This window comes from Acartia tonsa, chromosome 15 (genome assembly GCF_053477335.1).
Source record: "Acartia tonsa isolate MP-2025a chromosome 15, ASM5347733v1, whole genome shotgun sequence".
Classification (NCBI taxonomy): domain Eukaryota; kingdom Metazoa; phylum Arthropoda; class Copepoda; order Calanoida; family Acartiidae; genus Acartia; species Acartia tonsa.
This window is the reverse complement of record NC_137274.1, coordinates 788-17,620: the sequence shown is the minus strand read 5'-3', so window position 1 is coordinate 17,620 and position 16,833 is coordinate 788. Positions and strand designations below refer to the sequence as shown.

General features: G+C 40.9%; 59 non-coding genes across 59 annotated transcripts; 33 read left to right on the top strand and 26 right to left on the bottom strand.

Moving 5' to 3' along the window:
• The first annotated feature begins 3 nt into the window (after positions 1 to 3).
• On the top strand, positions 4 to 76 carry TRNAA-AGC (transfer RNA alanine (anticodon AGC)). The gene has a single exon. It is a non-coding gene; the product is annotated as a tRNA-Ala (tRNA).
• A 159-nt stretch (positions 77 to 235) lies between these two features.
• Positions 236 to 354, top strand: LOC145308288 (5S ribosomal RNA). The gene has a single exon (XR_013876129.1). It is a non-coding gene; the product is annotated as a 5S ribosomal RNA (ribosomal RNA).
• An 87-nt stretch (positions 355 to 441) lies between these two features.
• Positions 442 to 560, top strand: LOC145307714 (5S ribosomal RNA). The gene has a single exon (XR_013875584.1). It is a non-coding gene; the product is annotated as a 5S ribosomal RNA (ribosomal RNA).
• Positions 561 to 1,118: 558 nt separating this feature from the next.
• Positions 1,119 to 1,236, bottom strand: LOC145308112 (U5 spliceosomal RNA). Its single transcript, XR_013875947.1, has one exon. It is a non-coding gene; the product is annotated as a U5 spliceosomal RNA (small nuclear RNA).
• Positions 1,237 to 1,565: 329 nt separating this feature from the next.
• On the bottom strand, positions 1,566 to 1,757 carry LOC145307983 (U2 spliceosomal RNA). Its single transcript, XR_013875820.1, has one exon. It is a non-coding gene; the product is annotated as a U2 spliceosomal RNA (small nuclear RNA).
• Positions 1,758 to 2,013: 256 nt separating this feature from the next.
• On the bottom strand, positions 2,014 to 2,178 carry LOC145307882 (U1 spliceosomal RNA). The gene has a single exon (XR_013875722.1). It is a non-coding gene; the product is annotated as a U1 spliceosomal RNA (small nuclear RNA).
• Positions 2,179 to 2,697: 519 nt separating this feature from the next.
• LOC145308307 (5S ribosomal RNA) lies at positions 2,698 to 2,816 on the top strand. The gene has a single exon (XR_013876147.1). It is a non-coding gene; the product is annotated as a 5S ribosomal RNA (ribosomal RNA).
• Positions 2,817 to 2,882: 66 nt separating this feature from the next.
• On the top strand, positions 2,883 to 3,001 carry LOC145308452 (5S ribosomal RNA). Its single transcript, XR_013876284.1, has one exon. It is a non-coding gene; the product is annotated as a 5S ribosomal RNA (ribosomal RNA).
• Positions 3,002 to 3,067: 66 nt separating this feature from the next.
• On the top strand, positions 3,068 to 3,182 carry LOC145307814 (5S ribosomal RNA). Its single transcript, XR_013875683.1, has one exon. It is a non-coding gene; the product is annotated as a 5S ribosomal RNA (ribosomal RNA).
• A 219-nt stretch (positions 3,183 to 3,401) lies between these two features.
• Positions 3,402 to 3,474, top strand: TRNAK-CUU (transfer RNA lysine (anticodon CUU)). Its single transcript has one exon. It is a non-coding gene; the product is annotated as a tRNA-Lys (tRNA).
• A 78-nt stretch (positions 3,475 to 3,552) lies between these two features.
• Positions 3,553 to 3,626, top strand: TRNAT-CGU (transfer RNA threonine (anticodon CGU)). The gene has a single exon. It is a non-coding gene; the product is annotated as a tRNA-Thr (tRNA).
• A 59-nt stretch (positions 3,627 to 3,685) lies between these two features.
• TRNAF-GAA (transfer RNA phenylalanine (anticodon GAA)) lies at positions 3,686 to 3,758 on the bottom strand. The gene has a single exon. It is a non-coding gene; the product is annotated as a tRNA-Phe (tRNA).
• A 71-nt stretch (positions 3,759 to 3,829) lies between these two features.
• Positions 3,830 to 3,901, bottom strand: TRNAQ-CUG (transfer RNA glutamine (anticodon CUG)). Its single transcript has one exon. It is a non-coding gene; the product is annotated as a tRNA-Gln (tRNA).
• A 76-nt stretch (positions 3,902 to 3,977) lies between these two features.
• TRNAV-CAC (transfer RNA valine (anticodon CAC)) lies at positions 3,978 to 4,050 on the bottom strand. Its single transcript has one exon. It is a non-coding gene; the product is annotated as a tRNA-Val (tRNA).
• Positions 4,051 to 4,130: 80 nt separating this feature from the next.
• TRNAR-ACG (transfer RNA arginine (anticodon ACG)) lies at positions 4,131 to 4,203 on the top strand. The gene has a single exon. It is a non-coding gene; the product is annotated as a tRNA-Arg (tRNA).
• Positions 4,204 to 4,254: 51 nt separating this feature from the next.
• Positions 4,255 to 4,328, bottom strand: TRNAN-GUU (transfer RNA asparagine (anticodon GUU)). The gene has a single exon. It is a non-coding gene; the product is annotated as a tRNA-Asn (tRNA).
• Positions 4,329 to 4,777: 449 nt separating this feature from the next.
• TRNAE-CUC (transfer RNA glutamic acid (anticodon CUC)) lies at positions 4,778 to 4,849 on the top strand. The gene has a single exon. It is a non-coding gene; the product is annotated as a tRNA-Glu (tRNA).
• A 152-nt stretch (positions 4,850 to 5,001) lies between these two features.
• TRNAR-CCU (transfer RNA arginine (anticodon CCU)) lies at positions 5,002 to 5,074 on the top strand. Its single transcript has one exon. It is a non-coding gene; the product is annotated as a tRNA-Arg (tRNA).
• Positions 5,075 to 5,168: 94 nt separating this feature from the next.
• On the top strand, positions 5,169 to 5,258 carry TRNAI-UAU (transfer RNA isoleucine (anticodon UAU)). Its single transcript is given in 2 exon segments — positions 5,169 to 5,206; positions 5,223 to 5,258. It is a non-coding gene; the product is annotated as a tRNA-Ile (tRNA).
• Positions 5,259 to 6,513: 1,255 nt separating this feature from the next.
• TRNAL-UAG (transfer RNA leucine (anticodon UAG)) lies at positions 6,514 to 6,593 on the bottom strand. The gene has a single exon. It is a non-coding gene; the product is annotated as a tRNA-Leu (tRNA).
• A 129-nt stretch (positions 6,594 to 6,722) lies between these two features.
• Positions 6,723 to 6,794, bottom strand: TRNAT-UGU (transfer RNA threonine (anticodon UGU)). Its single transcript has one exon. It is a non-coding gene; the product is annotated as a tRNA-Thr (tRNA).
• A 137-nt stretch (positions 6,795 to 6,931) lies between these two features.
• On the top strand, positions 6,932 to 7,003 carry TRNAA-UGC (transfer RNA alanine (anticodon UGC)). The gene has a single exon. It is a non-coding gene; the product is annotated as a tRNA-Ala (tRNA).
• Positions 7,004 to 7,096: 93 nt separating this feature from the next.
• On the bottom strand, positions 7,097 to 7,203 carry LOC145308146 (U6 spliceosomal RNA). Its single transcript, XR_013875982.1, has one exon. It is a non-coding gene; the product is annotated as a U6 spliceosomal RNA (small nuclear RNA).
• Positions 7,204 to 7,274: 71 nt separating this feature from the next.
• On the bottom strand, positions 7,275 to 7,346 carry TRNAW-CCA (transfer RNA tryptophan (anticodon CCA)). The gene has a single exon. It is a non-coding gene; the product is annotated as a tRNA-Trp (tRNA).
• A 140-nt stretch (positions 7,347 to 7,486) lies between these two features.
• TRNAA-CGC (transfer RNA alanine (anticodon CGC)) lies at positions 7,487 to 7,559 on the top strand. Its single transcript has one exon. It is a non-coding gene; the product is annotated as a tRNA-Ala (tRNA).
• Positions 7,560 to 7,603: 44 nt separating this feature from the next.
• On the bottom strand, positions 7,604 to 7,676 carry TRNAP-CGG (transfer RNA proline (anticodon CGG)). Its single transcript has one exon. It is a non-coding gene; the product is annotated as a tRNA-Pro (tRNA).
• A 108-nt stretch (positions 7,677 to 7,784) lies between these two features.
• On the top strand, positions 7,785 to 7,866 carry TRNAS-UGA (transfer RNA serine (anticodon UGA)). Its single transcript has one exon. It is a non-coding gene; the product is annotated as a tRNA-Ser (tRNA).
• A 111-nt stretch (positions 7,867 to 7,977) lies between these two features.
• On the bottom strand, positions 7,978 to 8,061 carry TRNAL-UAA (transfer RNA leucine (anticodon UAA)). The gene has a single exon. It is a non-coding gene; the product is annotated as a tRNA-Leu (tRNA).
• An 89-nt stretch (positions 8,062 to 8,150) lies between these two features.
• TRNAS-GCU (transfer RNA serine (anticodon GCU)) lies at positions 8,151 to 8,232 on the bottom strand. Its single transcript has one exon. It is a non-coding gene; the product is annotated as a tRNA-Ser (tRNA).
• A 97-nt stretch (positions 8,233 to 8,329) lies between these two features.
• TRNAE-UUC (transfer RNA glutamic acid (anticodon UUC)) lies at positions 8,330 to 8,401 on the bottom strand. The gene has a single exon. It is a non-coding gene; the product is annotated as a tRNA-Glu (tRNA).
• Positions 8,402 to 8,404: 3 nt separating this feature from the next.
• On the bottom strand, positions 8,405 to 8,477 carry TRNAV-AAC (transfer RNA valine (anticodon AAC)). Its single transcript has one exon. It is a non-coding gene; the product is annotated as a tRNA-Val (tRNA).
• A 131-nt stretch (positions 8,478 to 8,608) lies between these two features.
• On the top strand, positions 8,609 to 8,680 carry TRNAG-UCC (transfer RNA glycine (anticodon UCC)). Its single transcript has one exon. It is a non-coding gene; the product is annotated as a tRNA-Gly (tRNA).
• Positions 8,681 to 8,751: 71 nt separating this feature from the next.
• TRNAM-CAU (transfer RNA methionine (anticodon CAU)) lies at positions 8,752 to 8,824 on the top strand. Its single transcript has one exon. It is a non-coding gene; the product is annotated as a tRNA-Met (tRNA).
• A 46-nt stretch (positions 8,825 to 8,870) lies between these two features.
• TRNAL-CAA (transfer RNA leucine (anticodon CAA)) lies at positions 8,871 to 8,993 on the bottom strand. Its single transcript has 2 exons — positions 8,956 to 8,993; positions 8,871 to 8,915 (listed from the first exon to the last, which is right to left on the bottom strand). It is a non-coding gene; the product is annotated as a tRNA-Leu (tRNA).
• Positions 8,994 to 9,069: 76 nt separating this feature from the next.
• Positions 9,070 to 9,142, bottom strand: TRNAR-UCU (transfer RNA arginine (anticodon UCU)). The gene has a single exon. It is a non-coding gene; the product is annotated as a tRNA-Arg (tRNA).
• Positions 9,143 to 9,268: 126 nt separating this feature from the next.
• Positions 9,269 to 9,342, top strand: TRNAI-AAU (transfer RNA isoleucine (anticodon AAU)). Its single transcript has one exon. It is a non-coding gene; the product is annotated as a tRNA-Ile (tRNA).
• Positions 9,343 to 9,579: 237 nt separating this feature from the next.
• Positions 9,580 to 9,652, bottom strand: TRNAK-UUU (transfer RNA lysine (anticodon UUU)). The gene has a single exon. It is a non-coding gene; the product is annotated as a tRNA-Lys (tRNA).
• Positions 9,653 to 9,852: 200 nt separating this feature from the next.
• LOC145308232 (5S ribosomal RNA) lies at positions 9,853 to 9,971 on the top strand. The gene has a single exon (XR_013876076.1). It is a non-coding gene; the product is annotated as a 5S ribosomal RNA (ribosomal RNA).
• Positions 9,972 to 10,623: 652 nt separating this feature from the next.
• LOC145308287 (5S ribosomal RNA) lies at positions 10,624 to 10,742 on the top strand. Its single transcript, XR_013876128.1, has one exon. It is a non-coding gene; the product is annotated as a 5S ribosomal RNA (ribosomal RNA).
• A 152-nt stretch (positions 10,743 to 10,894) lies between these two features.
• On the top strand, positions 10,895 to 11,013 carry LOC145308387 (5S ribosomal RNA). Its single transcript, XR_013876221.1, has one exon. It is a non-coding gene; the product is annotated as a 5S ribosomal RNA (ribosomal RNA).
• Positions 11,014 to 11,103: 90 nt separating this feature from the next.
• TRNAA-AGC (transfer RNA alanine (anticodon AGC)) lies at positions 11,104 to 11,176 on the top strand. The gene has a single exon. It is a non-coding gene; the product is annotated as a tRNA-Ala (tRNA).
• Positions 11,177 to 11,335: 159 nt separating this feature from the next.
• LOC145308286 (5S ribosomal RNA) lies at positions 11,336 to 11,454 on the top strand. The gene has a single exon (XR_013876127.1). It is a non-coding gene; the product is annotated as a 5S ribosomal RNA (ribosomal RNA).
• An 87-nt stretch (positions 11,455 to 11,541) lies between these two features.
• On the top strand, positions 11,542 to 11,660 carry LOC145307712 (5S ribosomal RNA). The gene has a single exon (XR_013875582.1). It is a non-coding gene; the product is annotated as a 5S ribosomal RNA (ribosomal RNA).
• A 558-nt stretch (positions 11,661 to 12,218) lies between these two features.
• LOC145308111 (U5 spliceosomal RNA) lies at positions 12,219 to 12,336 on the bottom strand. Its single transcript, XR_013875945.1, has one exon. It is a non-coding gene; the product is annotated as a U5 spliceosomal RNA (small nuclear RNA).
• A 329-nt stretch (positions 12,337 to 12,665) lies between these two features.
• On the bottom strand, positions 12,666 to 12,857 carry LOC145307982 (U2 spliceosomal RNA). Its single transcript, XR_013875819.1, has one exon. It is a non-coding gene; the product is annotated as a U2 spliceosomal RNA (small nuclear RNA).
• Positions 12,858 to 13,124: 267 nt separating this feature from the next.
• LOC145307880 (U1 spliceosomal RNA) lies at positions 13,125 to 13,289 on the bottom strand. The gene has a single exon (XR_013875721.1). It is a non-coding gene; the product is annotated as a U1 spliceosomal RNA (small nuclear RNA).
• Positions 13,290 to 13,808: 519 nt separating this feature from the next.
• Positions 13,809 to 13,927, top strand: LOC145308296 (5S ribosomal RNA). Its single transcript, XR_013876136.1, has one exon. It is a non-coding gene; the product is annotated as a 5S ribosomal RNA (ribosomal RNA).
• Positions 13,928 to 13,993: 66 nt separating this feature from the next.
• LOC145308284 (5S ribosomal RNA) lies at positions 13,994 to 14,112 on the top strand. Its single transcript, XR_013876125.1, has one exon. It is a non-coding gene; the product is annotated as a 5S ribosomal RNA (ribosomal RNA).
• A 66-nt stretch (positions 14,113 to 14,178) lies between these two features.
• LOC145307793 (5S ribosomal RNA) lies at positions 14,179 to 14,297 on the top strand. Its single transcript, XR_013875662.1, has one exon. It is a non-coding gene; the product is annotated as a 5S ribosomal RNA (ribosomal RNA).
• Positions 14,298 to 14,516: 219 nt separating this feature from the next.
• TRNAK-CUU (transfer RNA lysine (anticodon CUU)) lies at positions 14,517 to 14,589 on the top strand. The gene has a single exon. It is a non-coding gene; the product is annotated as a tRNA-Lys (tRNA).
• Positions 14,590 to 14,667: 78 nt separating this feature from the next.
• On the top strand, positions 14,668 to 14,741 carry TRNAT-CGU (transfer RNA threonine (anticodon CGU)). The gene has a single exon. It is a non-coding gene; the product is annotated as a tRNA-Thr (tRNA).
• A 59-nt stretch (positions 14,742 to 14,800) lies between these two features.
• TRNAF-GAA (transfer RNA phenylalanine (anticodon GAA)) lies at positions 14,801 to 14,873 on the bottom strand. Its single transcript has one exon. It is a non-coding gene; the product is annotated as a tRNA-Phe (tRNA).
• Positions 14,874 to 14,944: 71 nt separating this feature from the next.
• Positions 14,945 to 15,016, bottom strand: TRNAQ-CUG (transfer RNA glutamine (anticodon CUG)). Its single transcript has one exon. It is a non-coding gene; the product is annotated as a tRNA-Gln (tRNA).
• A 76-nt stretch (positions 15,017 to 15,092) lies between these two features.
• TRNAV-CAC (transfer RNA valine (anticodon CAC)) lies at positions 15,093 to 15,165 on the bottom strand. The gene has a single exon. It is a non-coding gene; the product is annotated as a tRNA-Val (tRNA).
• An 80-nt stretch (positions 15,166 to 15,245) lies between these two features.
• Positions 15,246 to 15,318, top strand: TRNAR-ACG (transfer RNA arginine (anticodon ACG)). The gene has a single exon. It is a non-coding gene; the product is annotated as a tRNA-Arg (tRNA).
• A 51-nt stretch (positions 15,319 to 15,369) lies between these two features.
• TRNAN-GUU (transfer RNA asparagine (anticodon GUU)) lies at positions 15,370 to 15,443 on the bottom strand. Its single transcript has one exon. It is a non-coding gene; the product is annotated as a tRNA-Asn (tRNA).
• Positions 15,444 to 15,891: 448 nt separating this feature from the next.
• Positions 15,892 to 15,963, top strand: TRNAE-CUC (transfer RNA glutamic acid (anticodon CUC)). The gene has a single exon. It is a non-coding gene; the product is annotated as a tRNA-Glu (tRNA).
• Positions 15,964 to 16,115: 152 nt separating this feature from the next.
• On the top strand, positions 16,116 to 16,188 carry TRNAR-CCU (transfer RNA arginine (anticodon CCU)). Its single transcript has one exon. It is a non-coding gene; the product is annotated as a tRNA-Arg (tRNA).
• Positions 16,189 to 16,282: 94 nt separating this feature from the next.
• Positions 16,283 to 16,372, top strand: TRNAI-UAU (transfer RNA isoleucine (anticodon UAU)). Its single transcript is given in 2 exon segments — positions 16,283 to 16,320; positions 16,337 to 16,372. It is a non-coding gene; the product is annotated as a tRNA-Ile (tRNA).
• The last annotated feature ends 461 nt before the right edge of the window (positions 16,373 to 16,833 follow it).

Sequence of the window (16,833 nt, the reverse complement as noted above, 5' to 3'; positions counted from 1 at the left end):
CAAGGGGATGTAGCTCAGATGGTAGAGCGCTCGCTTAGCATGCGAGAGGTACGGGGATCGATACCCCGCATCTCCAAGTATCATTTTTCCCCCTACTACACAAGCACCAAACAAAAAAATAAACACACAAAGAAAAACAAAAGTCTGAAAATTTAAACCAGTAAAACTTTAAACCTTTTTGTTGCATTAGAATGTTATTTAATAAACCAGAAGTTAGCCTTTGCTCAGAGTAAATGTCTACGGCCATACCATGTTGAAAGCACCAGTTCTCGTCTGATCACTGAAGTTAAGCAACATTGGGCCAAGTTAGTACTTGGATGGGTGACCGCCTGGGAATACTTGGTGTCGTAGGCTCAATATTTTTGGAATTTTGACCCAACCAATCCTAGCCCAAACCTAACTAAACCTCACACAAGTTTGAAAATCATGTTGTAACTTTATGTCTACGGCCAAACCATGTTGAAAGCACCAGTTCTCGTCCGATCACTGAAGTTAAGCAACATTGGGCCAAGTTAGTACTTGGATGGGTGACCGCCTGGGAATACTTGGTGTCGTAAACTCTACATCTTTCTTTCTTATCTTGTCACTGAAAACAGAAAAGTTGTGTTAACGTAGAAAATAATTGCTGCAACGTCCGGGAATCGAACCCGGGCCGCCCGCGTGGCAGGCGAGCATTCTACCACTGAACCAACGTTGCTGGCATGCTCTTGGGCTATTCGTATAACCCAACCCCTTGCTGAAAATCATTATTCAGAAATCTGTCAATTTATAACCCAAATACAGATTGATATAGCTTTACACCTGAACGATTAATATGACTTGCTGTAAGTAGACTTTGGCAGTAGGTAAGGACTTTCTTCAGCCCGGCAAGACAATATCTGAGTGATCCTTGGTTTGTACACACCTTTTAGTGAAGTGAATCAAGCAAGTATAGCTTGGTCAGTTTAGACAAATGGTAACTGCAATTTTAGCCATTCCTACCGTAGGCTATTTGTCAGCATGGTTGGCCAGTTTTATTTTTACAAATTTGAACTGGTTGGTTGGAGATGAATGGTTTTGTGGTAAACACATCCTGACATCCTGTCCCTACATGCCTGTTGTAATATGTTTCTTTAAGTGGGCTCTCTCATGGAAAGCCTTCAGACAAATTGGATGTAATTCCAATATGATCCACTTACACGGAAATCTTTAGTAAAAGGCGAAAGATTTATTCGTGCTGTAGGTAGATCCTGGACATGCTCGAACAACACAAATAGCTCCATATCCTTGGCAGCTGTTAGGCTTGTTCCATTGACCAATCTAATGTAGTTGTCAGCAAAGACATGTAGAGATTGTGTCAAAGTTCAGCTTATTCACCAAAAAAACACAAGCCCCTAGAATAACTTGAGGCAGAAAATTATCCATTAAATGACATTCAACTTTAGGGGTTTGCACCACCTAGCATTAAAACATTGAACTACATAAAGGAAGTGGAGCCATTGTGCTTTTGGCAGCATGCTTGTTGACTTGTGCAAACTTGATACAGGTTGTACACTATGTATTGAGTGGTCCAGTTTAGAAGTGGGGACAAGTGGGCCGATCCTGGTGGTACTGCAATACCAGGCCAACCCGTGATAAGGCTGGAGCAAGCTCCAAGTCCTCATCCCCTAACAAAAATGAGTTTAATATCGAAGGGGACACATGGTCCCCGTATCAGATATTAAGCTGATAAGAACAGATACTACACTTTGATCTTAGCCAAAAGGCCGAGAAGCGATGCCGAAGAATAGTTCCAGTATACTACCTTAGAGTCATAACCTGATCTGTCAAAAGATTAGCATGCAGGCTGCCTAATCATTGTTAGAGAGAGTATAGTCAATCTGCCTAGTTCTAAGCAAAGACTTTACTTTAAATTGGGCTTCGATAGAAGCCTTTTTCTGGCCAACTACACAAACTTTAGCAACTCCTAACGAGTAAAATTTGAACTAGATGGTTAAGTTACACATTCTAATTCTGTTGTCTGTTCTGTATTTATTAGGGGATGCGCGAACGCAGTCCCCAACTACCAAAAATTGTGCGTTCGAGTTACCCACATTTGGGGTAATCGTAGGGGTCAGCCATGCCTGAGTGCAATGGCACAGCCTCACCCTAGAGGAACCACCTTAGTGATCATGGTTAACCTCCACGCCAGGTAAGTATGAGGGAAAGAGTCGATTTCAGTGTATGGGTGACAAAGACTATAGATATTTTGCTGACCAGCTCCACGACTTTACACAAAACATGATTCAGTTGAAGTGTCCCCTCAGAAATGCTATATTTATACTTTTTCAAATAGTTGGTGACATACTTTGTTGATGAAACCTTCGGTACGAGGTCTTCCATTGAAACAAATGCGACACCTAGAGGCCAAATTATTGACTACATAAAGTACATGTTTGCTACTTTACAGGGTAGGCATTCCTATTGTAGATAGTGAGCTATCATCAGCTCTGACAGAAATAGCATTACAGTTCACACTGCAACCACTGGATCTATACACACCTCTTAGTGAAGTGAATCAAGCAAATTTAGCTTGGTCAGTTTAGACAAATACAAGATGCAAACTGTCACTTGTTATAACAAGATTACCAAGAGTTAGCACTGGTCGCAACGCAACAAACCATACAGAAGGATGGTATGGTAATATCGACATTATAATGTGAAAATGCCTTACCAAATGTCTACGGCCATACCATGTTGAAAGCACCAGTTCTCGTCCGATCACTGAAGTTAAGCAACATTGGGCCAAGTTAGTACTTGGATGGGTGACCGCCTGGGAATACTTGGTGTCGTAGACTTAACATTTTTGGAATTTTGACCCAAACAATCCTAGCCCAAACCTAACTAAACCCCACACAATTAAAGTCTACGGCCATACCATGTTGAAAGCACCAGTTTTCGTCCGATCACTGAAGTTAAGCAACATTGGGCCAAGTTAGTACTTGGATGGGTGACCGCCTGGGAATACTTGGTGTCGTAGACTTAACATTTTTGGAATTTTTACCCAACCAATCCTAGCCCAAACCTAACTAAACCCCACACAATTAATGTCTACGGCCATACCATGTTGAAAGCACCAGTTCTCGTCCGATCACTGAAGTTAAGCAACATTGGGCCAAGTTAGTACTTGGGTGACCGCCTGGGAATACTTGGTGTCGTAGGCTTATCCTTTTTTCAAAAATTGCCTCAAAAAAGTTGTGATACTGTAGAAAATAATTGCTGCAACGTCCGGGAATCGAACCCGGGCCGCCCGCGTGGCAGGCGAGCATTCTACCACTGAACCAACGTTGCTGGCTTGCTCTCATAATATTCGTGTAGTTAGTTTTTGTGTACCTATTGCAAAGACCAACCATACAAAGTGCAGAGCCCAGGCAGCCAACATAGCCCGGCTAGCTCAGTCGGTAGAGCATGAGACTCTTAATCTCAGGGTCGTGGGTTCGAGCCCCACGTTGGGCGAATTTTTTTTTTACATGGAACAGTTTTTAAAAATATATTTGAATTTGTTTCGTGATATACTGACAATAGGGTAATTCAGGCGCCATGGCTTAGTTGGTTAAAGCGCCTGTCTCGTAAACAGGAGATCCCGAGTTCGACTCTCGGTGGTGCCTTGATCCTTTTATTACTACTATCCATGGCTACACATACATAGGGTAAAGATTTGCAAAAATGCCGCGACCCGGGATCGAACCGGGGACCTTTAGATCTTCAGTCTAACGCTCTCCCAACTGAGCTATCACGGCTAGTTAAAATAATGTTGCTTATCTTGGTCAAGATGGAAAAGAGATCACTTTTACATGACTCTAAAAAGTTTAGGTCCTACCGAGATTTGAACTCGGATCGCTGGATTCAGAGTCCAGAGTGCTAACCATTACACCATAGGACCTTCATGCAGATCTAAACTCCAAAGGGTGAAAAAAAAATTATTTTGTATAAAAAGAAAAGAAAAAAACCTTATGTATTGGTTCCTGCCGGGATCGAACCGGCGACCTTGTCCGTGTGAAGGACACGTGATAACCACTACACTAAGGAACCATTGTCAACTACGAAACCAAGCCAAGATACATAACAAACAGACATAAAATGTGCAACTACAAAGCCACGTCACTAAGCTAGGTCTCGTGGCGCAACGGATAACGCGTCTGACTACGGATCAGAAGATTGCAGGTTCGAATCCTGCCGAGATCGAAAATTTTAAATATTCGTTTGGCTATTAAAGAAAATTGCTATAAAATAGGTCGCCCCCGGGTGGGCTCGAACCACCAACCTTTCGGTTAACAGCCGAACGCGCTAGCCGATTGCGCCACGGAGGCTTATACAAGATAAAAATATTACATTATTTTTAATATTATTCTATGGTGCCTTCAAATATAAAAACAAAAAAAAGATTGGTTTACTTATGTTGGTAGGGCTAATTACCACCGAACACTCATTAGCGCGGTCCGACTACTGACCGACACGGAAACTCTTGGCTGCTGGGTTTCCCCTCTGGCCCAATCCGCCCCTCATTAAGCAACCTGATCACCTAGGGCTCCCCCTAAGTGGCCATGTTGATGCCAGGCTTAGTGCGGACGCCAATTCAACGTGTTTCAATGGTAACCAGGCGTTCCCTGCCTCAAACCATCCCATTCTCTGACCTCCCAGTAGCAGGATTACAGAACCTCGCCGCGGTTCCAGTCAACAATCATATCAATTTCTGTCACAATCTACCAGTTGAATTGCCATTTTTTATTGTTTAATTTTGGGTGTAATATCGCCAGCTTCCGTTATGGTCTAGTGGTTAGGATAGCTGGCTCTCACCCAGCAGGCCCGGGTTCGATTCCCGGTAACGGAAGAATACATTTTGTCGAACCCCCAAGTAATTATATCATTGTGTGTATGTATGCAGATTTTTTACAAACAACCCCGATCCAAAAAAAAAGGAGATAAAAAAGATAGAGAATTGGATATTTTCAAGCTTTTACTTTTCAGCCAGGGTGACACCAAGCCTGCGTGGCCTAATGGATAAGGCGTCGGTCTCCTAAACCGAAGATTGCGAGTTCGAGTCTCGCCGTGGGTAATATTATCTTTTTAGCAAAAGTTGTTTTGGTTGCAGTGCTTCCAAGGTTTTATGAAGGCAGTGTAGTAGCAAATATGAAAAGTTGAAGCAAGCTGCTCTAGTGGCGCAATCGGTTAGCGCACGGTACTTATAGACAGTACAACAAGTTATGCCGGGGTTGTGAGTTCGAGCCTCACCTAGAGCAAGCACTTTTTTAACCCTTAAACCTGGCAGGGTCTTCCTCGAAAAGAGCAAAAATATTTTTTTTTTACTTAAACAAAGCATTTTATCTTACCAAAATACTAAAATATTCTCTAGCAGTACCTCATAATATCAAATACAGGTACTGTGGTTCGATTTCAAATTTTTTTTGTAACTATGCCTTACTAACCAACAATCAATCAAGGAAAAAAGTTTGTTAAAGAATATAGATAGATTGATATTTTCTTTTTACTACTGTTTTAAATCTATCAAGTTAATAACAAATTCAATAAAATTTTACTGAATAACCATATAAATGTATAAAGATTTGTGATTTAAATTATGCCATGAAAAATCCTCCAATGAGTTATTTAAGCAAACAAAATTTAGCATAAATGGATATTTAAATTTTGTTTGCTTAAATAACATTCTATTGCAACAAAAAGGTGATGTTAGGAAATAATTTCTTGAATAAAATCATAAAACGTTTTTTCATTTAATTTTCATTTTTTCACTGTTGTGTTTTTATTTGACATTAAAAATAAAAATCATAAAAAATCTTCCAAATCAAAGAGAAAAAATCTTTGAATTATTGGTCAATTTAAGTTCAAAGATTTTTTTATTGTAAAAAGTTAATTTTTTAAAAATATTTGAGAAAAAAATCTTCTAACAAAAAAAAATTATCATAATCCAAGATGGCGTCAATACATGTAAAATAATTTTTAAAACAAAAAATTAAAAATTGAATATCTTTTTTCACAGATTGAATTTCAAAAATCGGTCTGACAGTTTTTCCAAAGTCAGTATGATCTATTGAATGAAAAAGGTTTGAAACTGATAGAACATTTCTTTATACTAAAATATATTTTTTCTCCTGTTTTTTCCCACACTTCCAAAAAATGAAATTCAATAAAAAATTAAATTGTTCTCACGTTAAAAAAATTTTCTCACGGGTCCAAAAAATGAATTTAAATGAAAATCATATGTACCATTTAAATCAAAATAAATGGTTCCCACATTCTAAAAATTTTCCCACGCTTGACATTCTTGAAAAATGCTAAATAAATGGACATTTGAACAAACCAAAGATCGCGTTTTTTGCAATGGAATGTGTTTTGTAAAAATCTTTGAAACTTTTGATTTCATTGTTTATGTATGTACACTCAAGAATGATGAATCTTATCTGATCTAGAAAGGCAGAAGGATACTAAATTGTAATTGTAATTCATAGTAACCGAGTTTTTACTAAAATAAATTTTTGACAGCTGTGGGATTCGAACCCACGCCCTTGCGGACTGGTGCCTAAAACCAGCGCCTTAGACCACTCGGCCAAACTGCCTGTTGTGCTGGTGGTTGTGCGAATAGCAAAAATTGTTTCTTAAGTTTTTTTTTTCAGCCTTACTGTGTAAAAGCATCAAACACCTAAAAAAAAAATTGTTTTTCCAGTGAGTGATTTCACAAAATTAACTGCCTCCAGAGAGGATTGAACTCTCGACCCCTGGTTTACAAGACCAGTGCTCTGCCACTGAGCTATAGAGGCTTGCCTGTTCATGGGGCACAATTTAAACCTAGCCTAACCTAACCTAACCTAAGCTATTCCGGTTTGCACCTTGTGTTAAAGACTTTGAAATTGCTAAAGGATTCAGTTGAGTATTAGTCAGCTAGTGTATTCAACAGGGGGATGTAGCTCAGTGGTAGAGCGCATGCTTTGCATGTATGAGGCCCCGGGTTCGATCCCCGGCATCTCCAATTATCAATGATTTTTGTTATTTCTTTGAAGTTGTCTTTTGTTCAAAATGATTACTTTAGTGAGAAAATATTTGTATGGGGTTATGCGGACACAAAAATGTGGAACGCTTCACGATTTTGCGTGTCATCCTTGCGCAGGGGCCATGCTAATCTTCTCTGTATCGTTCCAATTTTAGTATATGTACTGCCGAAGCAAGTACAATTGAGAATAGAATTTAGTTGTCTATAAAGATCAGCATTTGTTACACAAATTGCAAAAAAACAATTCTGTTGACCCTGACGTGATTTGAACACGCAGCCTTCTGATCTGGAGTCAGACGCGCTACCGTTGCGCCACAGAGTCAGATGTTTGAATCGCTGCAACTTTGAATTCATGCGAAACTAAAGGAAAGTCTTTTATTTCTTTTTTTCTATCCACTATACAATGCAAGCGACCAATAGAAAAAAGGCGCTGCTTTCGTCCGGCCCCTATGATGGAGACCAGGGGTCGTAGCTCAGCTGGTAGAGCGTCTGATTCGCATTTAGAAGGTCTCGGGTTCAAATCCCGACGACTCCAAATTTTTTTTCTTTTCAATTTTCAAAAGTATTAGGCAAAACCATGGGCTTGACCGGGAGTTGAACCCGGGACCTCTCGCACCCGAAGCGAGAATCATGCCGCCTAGACCATCAAGCCTGGCTTGTGCCCTGTTAACTGTCAGTAGCAACCTGTAATTCATCAATTTACCTGCCGATTGCTTCCAGCTGTGATGCTGGATTGATGGATGGCCGTCCGCCAGAGACAGCAGTCGTGGCCGAGTGGTTAAGGCGTTGGACTTGAAATCCAATGGGGTTTCCCCGCGCAGGTTCGAATCCTGCCGGCTGCGAACTACAGATTTTGTTAGTTTCTAGTGTTTTATTCATTTTTTTTTTGCAAAACTAGAAAGTTACCTTGCAACTCATATGGCCTTCCTGGTATAGTGTTAAAATAAGACTTTTGTCAGGTGTGGGGTTCGAACCCACGCAATCTTACGATTATGAGAGCTTAAATCTCACGCCTTAGACCACTCGGCCAACCTGACAGGTTGCCACAATGCGGCACTCATTGCAAAACGCATGAAATCACGACTGACAAGCACTGATTTAGCAAAGCTCCACAAAATAATTCTCGCGACGAAGATGGGATTCGAACCCACGCGGGCAGAGCCCATTGGATTAGCAGTCCAACGCCTTAACCACTCGGCCACCTCGTCTGTGAAAGCGATTAAGCTAGATTACTTGCAAAGCATACATAACAACAACAAACACAAAAACAACAAAGTAAATATTGCATCACTCGTGTCAAAAGACTTCCCACGCCGGGAGTTGAACCCGGGCCTCCTGGGTGAAAGCCAGATATCCTAGCCGTTAGACCACGTGGGATTCTGTTTCCGTCCGGGATCGAACCGGAGACCTTCTGCGTGTTAGGCAGATGTGATAACCGCTACACCACGGAAACTTGTTACATCAGATAGACAGCTTTATTGCCATAATTTTTTTCTTTAAACTCCTGACTAAAGTGTGCTAGTTACTAGGCAAAAATGTATTTGTGGTTTTCTCTTTTGAGTACATTATAGTTCTGTACAATAAGCGTCAGTGGTATAGTGGTGAGCATAGCTGCCTTCCAAGCAGTTGACCCGGGTTCGATTCCCGGCTGACGCATTTTCATCTGTGTTGCCTAGGAGTACATTTTTGTACATTTAAAAAGTGTAGTAATCCTATACTGCCAACAAGCCTCCGTAGCGCAGTAGGCAGCGCGTCAGTCTCATAATCTGAAGGCCGTGAGTTCGAGCCTCACCGGGGGCAGGCAAACACTTTTTCATCTCCTGGTTGTGTTTTGGAAAAATAGTTTTGTCAGAAGTGGGATTCGAACCCACGCCCTCATCGAGGACCAGAATTCTCACAACCACTCTCTATCAGAGAGCAAGGAAGTTGTCCTTGAGTCTGGCGCCTTAGACCACTCGGCCATCCTGACTGTTAATATAGTGTTCACGGATTAAGAAATCCCATGTTTTGATAAGCCAAAAAGGTTAGCCAAAATGCAATGTTAGCATCCCATCTGGGGATCGAACCCAGGACCTTTGGATTAGAAGTCCAACGCGCTATCCTCTGCGCTAATGGGACTTGGTTGGAGAAAAGAAAATAGTAGCATTTGTTGACAGAAAACATTATGGAAGAAAATCAAGTAGAGAAGAAAAAAAGTATGTAGTTTTTGTATTGTGCTTATACTTATACACATCATATCAGTCAGGCCCGTTAGCTCAGTTGGTTAGAGCGTCGTGCTAATAACGCGAAGGTCACGGGTTCGATCCCCCTACGGGCCAGATAATACTTTTACCAAATTGAACAGTTTGCAGTGGCGGAAATATATAATGGAAAAAAAAGAAATTTCACAAGGTTGAAAAAGTTATCTCTCCCCGACCGGGAATCGAACCCGGGCCTTCCACGTGACAGGCGGAGATCCTCACCACTAGACTATCGAGGAATTCTTATAAATCAGCCATTTTCTAGTCACTACGTACGTATCACACTGATTGGAGACTTTGAACAAAAGATGGGAGCGCCCGAGCAGGGGCTCGAACCCTGGACCGTTAGGTTAAAAGCCTAACGCTCTACCGACTGAGCTACCCGGGCATCATGCTATTTTAAAATTACAGTAACAAAATTGTCTCACCAGATGGCAGCAGCATTTTAGTTCATGGTAGGCTTGGTTTTCTCTCTGTTTATTTTTGGTTAAGTGCAACCTGAGTTGTATAGAATAAATCATCCCTCCATAATTTTACTGTATTGTAGCATTTTGCATTTAGTATATGTCACATTTTCCATGGTTAAATGTCTACGGCCATACCATGTTGAAAGCACCAGTTCTCGTCCGATCACTGAAGTTAAGCAACATTGGGCCAAGTTAGTACTTGGATGGGTGACCGCCTGGGAATACTTGGTGTCGTAGGCAAATCTTTTCATCCTTTTTTATAAGTTGAGAAAAAGAAAAAAAAAGTCTGAGAAATGTAAACCAGACAACTGCTTATGTTCATTTTTTACACCCAAAGCCCTTATACAATGCAACCACTATGATATAATATGTAGTTACTGTTTTTGTCACCAGATGGCAGCTCTATTTAGTTCCCAGTTAGGCTTTGTTTTCTCCGTGTTAAGGCATGAGTTTTGGATTGACAACTATTATTGTTCGATAAAATGATATCTTTTAGTATTACACATACCTATTTGGATTAATATTTCAGTTACTTTGTGCTTGTATTTTATGAAAATTAACTTTTCCGGTCGGACCTTTAACAAATATCAAAAATATATCATTGTCCAAGTAACTTTACATCATTGTCTAAAACGACCAAGCTAATATTGCTTGATTCACTTCTACAAGAGGTGTGTATCAGCTCTGCATCGATGGGTCGCTCACCTTGAGTCCGCTCGGGTTGAGTGTCTGTCTTAGTCAGTCACAAACATCTTTATTCAGGGTTAAAGAGAACCCACTAATCACTGAAACCAATCAAGAACTTAGATTCATTTACCGTAGATACCTGTACGTATTTTCTCTTGGTAATGCATTTTCCATTTAGTTTATGCCACATTTTCCTTTGATAAATGTCTACGGCCATACCATGTTGAAAGCACCAGTTCTCGTCTGATCACTGAAGTTAAGCAACATTGGGCCAAGTTAGTACTTGGATGGGTGACCGCCTGGGAATACTTGGTGTCGTAGGCTTTAACATTTTATCCATATTTCAAAATTTGTCTCTTTTTCTTCCTTGTCCGTAGATTCCTGTACTGTTGAGCGTTTTGCATTCATTTCACGCCACATTTTCTCTTCGTAATGCATTTTGCATTTAATTTACGCCACATTTTCCGTTGATATATGTCTACGGCCATACCATGTTGAAAGCACCAGTTCTCGTCCGATCACTGCAGTTAAGCAACATTGGGCCAAGTTAGTACTTGGATGGGTGACCGCCTGGGAATACTTGGTGTCGTAGGCTCTAACATTTTATCCATATTTCAAATTTGTCTCTTTTTCTTTCTTGTCCAAGAGAAATTTCTAATCACTGAGAACATAAGGTGAAACCCAAGGGGATGTAGCTCAGATGGTAGAGCGCTCGCTTAGCATGCGAGAGGTACGGGGATCGATACCCCGCATCTCCAAGTATCATTTTTCCCCCTACTACACAAGCACCAAACAAAAAAATAAACACACAAAGAAAAACAAAAGTCTGAAAATTTAAACCAGTAAAACTTTAAACCTTTTTGTTGCATTAGAATGTTATTTAATAAACCAGAAGTTAGCCTTTGCTCAGAGTAAATGTCTACGGCCATACCATGTTGAAAGCACCAGTTCTCGTCTGATCACTGAAGTTAAGCAACATTGGGCCAAGTTAGTACTTGGATGGGTGACCGCCTGGGAATACTTGGTGTCGTAGGCTCAATATTTTTGGAATTTTGACCCAACCAATCCTAGCCCAAACCTAACTAAACCTCACACAAGTTTGAAAATCATGTTGTAACTTTATGTCTACGGCCAAACCATGTTGAAAGCACCAGTTCTCGTCCGATCACTGAAGTTAAGCAACATTGGGCCAAGTTAGTACTTGGATGGGTGACCGCCTGGGAATACTTGGTGTCGTAAACTCTACATCTTTCTTTCTTATCTTGTCACTGAAAACAGAAAAGTTGTGTTAACGTAGAAAATAATTGCTGCAACGTCCGGGAATCGAACCCGGGCCGCCCGCGTGGCAGGCGAGCATTCTACCACTGAACCAACGTTGCTGGCATGCTCTTGGGCTATTCGTATAACCCAACCCCTTGCTGAAAATCATTATTCAGAAATCTGTCAATTTATAACCCAAATACAGATTGATATAGCTTTACACCTGAACGATTAATATGACTTGCTGTAAGTAGACTTTGGCAGTAGGTAAGGACTTTCTTCAGCCCGGCAAGACAATATCTGAGTGATCCTTGGTTTGTACACACCTTTTAGTGAAGTGAATCAAGCAAGTATAGCTTGGTCAGTTTAGACAAATGGTAACTGCAATTTTAGCCATTCCTACCGTAGGCTATTTGTCAGCATGGTTGGCCAGTTTTATTTTTACAAATTTGAACTGGTTGGTTGGAGATGAATGGTTTTGTGGTAAACACATCCTGACATCCTGTCCCTACATGCCTGTTGTAATATGTTTCTTTAAGTGGGCTCTCTCATGGAAAGCCTTCAGACAAATTGGATGTAATTCCAATATGATCCACTTACACGGAAATCTTTAGTAAAAGGCGAAAGATTTATTCGTGCTGTAGGTAGATCCTGGACATGCTCAAACAACACAAATAGCTCCATATCCTTGGCAGCTGTTAGGCTTGTTCCATTGACCAATCTAATGTAGTTGTCAGCAAAGACATGTAGAGATTGTGTCAAAGTTCAGCTTATTCACCAAAAAAACACAAGCCCCTAGAATAACTTGAGGCAGAAAATTATCCATTAAATGACATTCAACTTTAGGGGTTTGCACCACCTAGCATTAAAACATTGAACTACATAAAGGAAGTGGAGCCATTGTGCTTTTGGCAGCATGCTTGTTGACTTGTGCAAACTTGATACAGGTTGTACACTATGTATTGAGTGGTCCAGTTTAGAAGTGGGGACAAGTGGGCCGATCCTGGTGGTACTGCAATACCAGGCCAACCCGTGATAAGGCTGGAGCAAGCTCCAAGTCCTCATCCCCTAACAAAAATGAGTTTAATATCGAAGGGGACACATGGTCCCCGTATCAGATATTAAGCTGATAAGAACAGATACTACACTTTGATCTTAGCCAAAAGGCCGAGAAGCGATGCCGAAGAATAGTTCCAGTATACTACCTTAGAGTCATAACCTGACTATTGTACTGTCTGGCAAAAGATTAGCATGCAGGCTGCCTAATCATTGTTAGAGAGAGTATAGTCAATCTGCCTAGTTCTAAGCAAAGACTTTACTTTAAATTGGGCTTCGATAGAAGCCTTTTTCTGGCCAACTACACAAACTTTAGCAACTCCTAACGAGTAAAATTTGAACTAGATGGTTAAGTTACACATTCTAATTCTGTTGTCTGTTCTGTATTTATTAGGGGATGCGCGAACGCAGTCCCCAACTACCAAAAATTGTGCGTTCGAGTTACCCACATTTGGGGTAATCGTAGGGGTCAGCCATGCCTGAGTGCAATGGCACAGCCTCACCCTAGAGGAACCACCTTAGTGATCATGGTTAACCTCCACGCCAGGTAAGTATGAGGGAAAGAGTCGATTTCAGTGTATGGGTGACAAAGACTATAGATATTTTGCTGACCAGCTCCACGACTTTACACAAAACATGATTCAGTTGAAGTGTCCCCTCAGAAATGCTATATTTATACTTTTTCAAATAGTTGGTGACATACTTTGTTGATGAAACCTTCGGTACGAGGTCTTCCATTGAAACAAATGCGACACCTAGAGGCCAAATTATTGACTACATAAAGTACATGTTTGCTACTTTACAGGTTAGGCATTCCTATTGTAGATAGTGAGCTATCATCAGCTCTGACAGAAATAGCATTACAGTTCACACTGCAACCACTGGATCTATACACACCTCTTAGTGAAGTGAATCAAGCAAATTTAGCTTGGTCAGTTTAGACAAATACAAGATGCAAACTGTCACTTGTTATAACAAGATTACCAAGAGTTAGCACTGGTCGCAACGCAACAAACCATACAGAAGGATGGTATGGTAATATCGACATTATAATGTGAAAATGCCTTACCAAATGTCTACGGCCATACCATGTTGAAAGCACCAGTTCTCGTCCGATCACTGAAGTTAAGCAACATTGGGCCAAGTTAGTACTTGGATGGGTGACCGCCTGGGAATACTTGGTGTCGTAGACTTAACATTTTTGGAATTTTGACCCAAACAATCCTAGCCCAAACCTAACTAAACCCCACACAATTAAAGTCTACGGCCATACCATGTTGAAAGCACCAGTTCTCGTCCGATCACTGAAGTTAAGCAACATTGGGCCAAGTTAGTACTTGGATGGGTGACCGCCTGGGAATACTTGGTGTCGTAGACTTAACATTTTTGGAATTTTTACCCAACCAATCCTAGCCCAAACCTAACTAAACCCCACACAATTAATGTCTACGGCCATACCATGTTGAAAGCACCAGTTCTCGTCCGATCACTGAAGTTAAGCAACATTGGGCCAAGTTAGTACTTGGATGGGTGACCGCCTGGGAATACTTGGTGTCGTAGGCTTATCCTTTTTTCAAAAATTGCCTCAAAAAAGTTGTGATACTGTAGAAAATAATTGCTGCAACGTCCGGGAATCGAACCCGGGCCGCCCGCGTGGCAGGCGAGCATTCTACCACTGAACCAACGTTGCTGGCTTGCTCTCATAATATTCGTGTAGTTAGTTTTTGTGTACCTATTGCAAAGACCAACCATACAAAGTGCAGAGCCCAGGCAGCCAACATAGCCCGGCTAGCTCAGTCGGTAGAGCATGAGACTCTTAATCTCAGGGTCGTGGGTTCGAGCCCCACGTTGGGCGAATTTTTTTTTTACATGGAACAGTTTTTAAAAATATATTTGAATTTGTTTCGTGATATACTGACAATAGGGTAATTCAGGCGCCATGGCTTAGTTGGTTAAAGCGCCTGTCTCGTAAACAGGAGATCCCGAGTTCGACTCTCGGTGGTGCCTTGATCCTTTTATTACTACTATCCATGGCTACACATACATAGGGTAAAGATTTGCAAAAATGCCGCGACCCGGGATCGAACCGGGGACCTTTAGATCTTCAGTCTAACGCTCTCCCAACTGAGCTATCACGGCTAGTTAAAATAATGTTGCTTATCTTGGTCAAGATGGAAAAGAGATCACTTTTACATGACTCTAAAAAGTTTAGGTCCTACCGAGATTTGAACTCGGATCGCTGGATTCAGAGTCCAGAGTGCTAACCATTACACCATAGGACCTTCATGCAGATCTAAACTCCAAAGGGTGAAAAAAAAATTATTTTGTATAAAAAGAAAAGAAAAAAACCTTATGTATTGGTTCCTGCCGGGATCGAACCGGCGACCTTGTCCGTGTGAAGGACACGTGATAACCACTACACTAAGGAACCATTGTCAACTACGAAACCAAGCCAAGATACATAACAAACAGACATAAAATGTGCAACTACAAAGCCACGTCACTAAGCTAGGTCTCGTGGCGCAACGGATAACGCGTCTGACTACGGATCAGAAGATTGCAGGTTCGAATCCTGCCGAGATCGAAAATTTTAAATATTCGTTTGGCTATTAAAGAAAATTGCTATAAAATAGGTCGCCCCCGGGTGGGCTCGAACCACCAACCTTTCGGTTAACAGCCGAACGCGCTAGCCGATTGCGCCACGGAGGCTTATACAAGATAAAAATATTACATTATTTTTAATATTATTCTATGGTGCCTTCAAATATAAAACAAAAAAAAGATTGGTTTACTTATGTTGGTAGGGCTAATTACCACCGAACACTCATTAGCGCGGTCCGACTACTGACCGACACGGAAACTCTTGGCTGCTGGGTTTCCCCTCTGGCCCAATCCGCCCCTCATTAAGCAACCTGATCACCTAGGGCTCCCCCTAAGTGGCCATGTTGATGCCAGGCTTAGTGCGGACGCCAATTCAACGTGTTTCAATGGTAACCAGGCGTTCCCTGCCTCAAACCATCCCATTCTCTGACCTCCCAGTAGCAGGATTACAGAACCTCGCCGCGGTTCCAGTCAACAATCATATCAATTTCTGTCACAATCTACCAGTTGAATTGCCATTTTTTATTGTTTAATTTTGGGTGTAATATCGCCAGCTTCCGTTATGGTCTAGTGGTTAGGATAGCTGGCTCTCACCCAGCAGGCCCGGGTTCGATTCCCGGTAACGGAAGAATACATTTTGTCGAACCCCCAAGTAATTATATCATTGTGTGTATGTATGCAGATTTTTTACAAACAACCCCGATCCAAAAAAAAAGGAGATAAAAAAGATAGAGAATTGGATATTTTCAAGCTTTTACTTTTCAGCCAGGGTGACACCAAGCCTGCGTGGCCTAATGGATAAGGCGTCGGTCTCCTAAACCGAAGATTGCGAGTTCGAGTCTCGCCGTGGGTAATATTATCTTTTTAGCAAAAGTTGTTTTGGTTGCAGTGCTTCCAAGGTTTTATGAAGGCAGTGTAGTAGCAAATATGAAAAGTTGAAGCAAGCTGCTCTAGTGGCGCAATCGGTTAGCGCACGGTACTTATAGACAGTACAACAAGTTATGCCGGGGTTGTGAGTTCGAGCCTCACCTAGAGCAAGCACTTTTTTAACCCTTAAACCTGGCAGGGTCTTCCTCGAAAAGAGCAAAAATATTTTTTTTTTACTTAAACAAAGCATTTTATCTTACCAAAATACTAAAATATTCTCTAGCAGTACCTCATAATATCAAATACAGGTACTGTGGTTCGATTTCAAATTTTTTTTGTAACTATGCCTTACTAACCAACAATCAATCAAGGAAAAAAGTTTGTTAAAGAATATAGATAGATTGATATTTTCTTTTTACTACTGTTTTAAATCTATCAAGTTAATAACAAATTCAATAAAATTTTACTGAATAACCATATAAATGTATAAAGATTTGTGATTTAAATTATGCCATGAAAAATCCTCCAATGAGTTATTTAAGCAAACAAAATTTAGCATAAATGGATATTTAAATTTTGTTTGCTTAAATAACATTCTATTGCAACAAAAAGGTGATGTTAGGAAATAATT